This window comes from Phyllopteryx taeniolatus, chromosome 13 (genome assembly GCF_024500385.1).
Source record: "Phyllopteryx taeniolatus isolate TA_2022b chromosome 13, UOR_Ptae_1.2, whole genome shotgun sequence".
Lineage (NCBI taxonomy): Eukaryota > Metazoa > Chordata > Actinopteri > Syngnathiformes > Syngnathidae > Phyllopteryx > Phyllopteryx taeniolatus.
In genome coordinates this window covers 5,311,751-5,315,559 of record NC_084514.1, presented here as the reverse complement: position 1 = coordinate 5,315,559, position 3,809 = coordinate 5,311,751, and positions in this window count along the sequence as shown.

Here is a 3,809-nt window from a genome sequence, read left to right as displayed (position 1 = left end):
TATTACAGCCTGAGGGCTGGTTAGAATTTAGCCACCACTGTTATAAATGTTAAGAATCTTTTAATTGTGAGCATTTAAATGCTTATACCACAACATCATATTACAGCCTGACGGCTGGTTATAATATACCCCTAAAGCCTAACCTTAACACCTGACTACAACCCTAACCCTTATGCTTACCCTAACCCTAAACCAAACACCTATCCCTTACCCTCAACCTAACATTAACTCTAAGGCTGCTGCATATAGAGTGACGCGGGTAAAAGCGACTGCTTATATATATTGCGATAGCAACACTAGTTGCTGACGGTTGGCTACTCATGAAAAATAGTTGAAGAACCCTGCACACAGTGCGACAGTTCAGTTATGTTCGATCGCACCGCTCTGTGTGTGGGGGGGGTCTAACACTACTTCATACATCTAACCCCTAACCCTAAAGCCTAACCTAACCCATATGTCAAACACTCTAGCCCTAAGCCCTAAACATAAAACCTTACCTCGAAGCCTACCGTTGCCGCTGGCTAGCGGTAACGTATCGGAGACTAACTCATGAATAAAATTTTCACTCGCAACACGACGGTAAACTTGTAAGTTGCTGCACTCTTAAGTCAATGTACCACTGTAATTAATTGTAAATCTTCTCCATAGTTGAAGAAGAAATGTTGTCTTAATCCCATCCCCAACCTCAATAAGACAAAGCAGTGTGTTAACGCTTGTGTTTGAGCAGGTGTAAGTGACTTACCAGAGTGGCTCGTGCAAGGTCGCCTTAGGCTACAGTCCGAAACAGCGAGATGATTGCGCGAGCCAGTTTGCAGGAAAAGGAGATAAACGCAGCAGAGTTGAAAGACAAAAAGCGCCGATCACTGCTGAGTTACTATTATGGTGACTGCTTGTGGCAGTGGAAGGACGGGTCTTTCCCACAGTAGTTCAAGACAACGAAAAAGTATTGAAGACAGATGGCCTGCAAAAGAAGCAAGCGGTACTTCATGGAGTTCTCAGCCAAAGCTGAGACTGTGCGTGAAGTTAACGCAGAAAAACTGCCCAAATGTAATAATGTTCATTGCTTTGTCATGACTATCCCAAGTAGTGTTCAATCACAGAACAGTACAGAAGCTTCGTTGGATTTCAATGGTACATTTTAGGATTTCTTTGTGTTTGATCTATTTGAGCTGGTTATTCAGAGATGTTGACGGGACTTTTTTGTTTCATTTTTAAGCTATTCTGTTGTTAGTTCTTCAATGGATAGAGCTATGCAGTCACTCGAATAGTCAATTGAAGCCCTTAAAACTCAATAGGCATACATTAGTCTGCTCCAAGGTAAGCATCAGAATCAGAATCATCTTTGAAAGGAGGGGGTTCACTGAACACTGAGCCTCCACTATTCGCAGATTTTCACCTATTGGTTGGTATGATTGACGCCCACCCGAAAACGTGTTTTTCTGATAGACAAGGCTATGGCCTGACTAAATGAAACTCCTCCCCTCAATTTAACGTAACACCAAGATGGCACCAGATGGCGCCAAAGGAATAGTTTCATATTAGACGTTTGGCCTGAGGGCAAACTCAGGATAGGTTCTCCTGAAAAACATCAGCGAGTAGGCAAATGCTGCACCGGCAATATGCGTGAGTTCACTGCATATCCTTCTTACATTCTCTAGTTCCATTGCAGTCCATCCGTCTGACGGTGGAAAAGGACTGAACATAAGGGAAGAACAGACCCCGTGCAAGACCAAAACAAAAAGTCAAAGGCAGGCGGAGGAAGACGGAAGAGGATAGGATGAAGGGCGGCGCGGAGCCATACGGAGTGACACATTTGGAGGATACATGAGGCAGTTATGAACCTATTTAGTTTCTCCTACAGGGGCACCCGAGTGTCACTAATGGCCAAGCAGGGGCTGGTAAACACATTTCTGTGACGGCGCGACACTGCCGAAAAAACAAATTAAACTCTCTTCTCTCATTTCACACCCTCTCAACCCCTTTCTCCCCACCTCCCTCCATTACTCATTTCTTTTCCGCCATTCTGCTCTTCTCTCCTCTTTGCCGTTTTTCTTTAGCCTCGCCTTCATTTTGCTTTTTTGTCTTCTGGTCATTTAGCTCTCGTATATTCTCCGACTGGCTCCTTTTCAAAAAAATAAAAATACAAAACACAAAAACAAGGCCATATGTGCAGGGAGAAATCACAGTAGTCTTCCTGCCCAGAAAGTGGATGGTTGGCCAGCATCACGGTGGGATGGGACACGGCGGATGGGTTCTGGCCGGATATAGTTGGACGACAAGGCCAGAGTAATGAGGCTTGTGTTGATTCTTGTACACAATGGACGTCTGAGTTAACGGCACTGAACAGGACAACACAGTGCACAACAGTGACATACTACCGCTACAGTTAACCCACGTTCACACAGGACCCTAAAACGCTAGAATTCCCGTAGGTGTGAATGGTAGCATATTTAAGTAGTAGTAGTTTTCAAGTAATTGCAAGTAATCAATATTGACAACTTGAATGAAATGGTACTTGGATTATGTTACTGACTATATTTTTTTAACTGGCAAAAAGTAACTGTTCCAAGACACTTACTTTTTACCAGCATTAAAGCAACCCTCCCTACTCTGTATTTAGGACTATAATTACTTTCCATATACATTTGTTTAATTCTTTTTCAATGCTCTTCTTTTTTTACTGAAATTTTAAACTTAAACTTAATTAAACATGAAAGTAAAAAATGTTGTCATTAGTCCATCCAGGTTGGTGTGAAAATCAACAGTAAATATTGTTGGAATACTGTAGTAAAATATTATCTAACAAGAAAAAAAAACATTTTGCAACAATTTACAGTATATTGTTGATTTTCACAACTGTAAGGACTGATAAAAACAAATGTTTTAATTTGAATTAAATTAATGTTAAACAAAGTTTGTATTCATAAAATATAAAGTGAACACAAAAAATGTGCTTCGGAAGAAATAATCCTGTAGCTCCTGAAAATACAAAAATGTATGAATTAAAAACAGAGGAAATATTTAAAAAAATATTTGTAACAGAATAATAATGCATGGGATACATTATGATATTCCAGAATTCAATTATGCTCCCTACAGTGTCTGGCCATTGACACCACTGGACAGTATTCTGTGGAATCTCCTCCCAACTCGATTGGATTCAGTTTCGTCTATAATCAACATGTTCTGAGCAATGTCGCGCAAGGCCTGCAGTGTTTTCTCATTAGTGAGGCAACATTAAATTGCCCGATCTCACGCGCCTACATACATCCAAAAGAAAAGAGCATATTAATGTGGCACTTTGCTACAGATTTCTTCACCTCAGTTTAATTTAATCTATCCATTAAACGCAGCACACGGAGAGTTTCATCTTATCTTTGTTTACATAAAAGTAATGAAGTGGATGAAGCCTCAGGCCCAAAAGATTAATTCAGATTGCTTGCGGAGCCTGATCTTTACATGTAAGCGAGCTGCAACACAAAATGGCCGTTGCTGCAACACCCTATTGTTGCTCTGTGCCATATGACTGTTTAGAGCAGAGGTTCTCAAACTGGTGTCCCCTGATCCCCTGGGGTCTGCGAGCCGTAGCTTGGGGATCCCCAAAAGTATTTGCGATAAATTATTGTAGCTTTTTTTTTTTAAGTCCATACCTACATATTATTAGCCAAACAGCCTGACTTGCCTAAGGCCCATCCAACACCAAGCAACACGGCCGGGGAAACGGGCTGCCACAAAGACATGTTGTTAGACACATCCAAGTTCGTCTGCTTTGCCGTTGAAATTGTAGACTTCAACAGCACAAATGGACC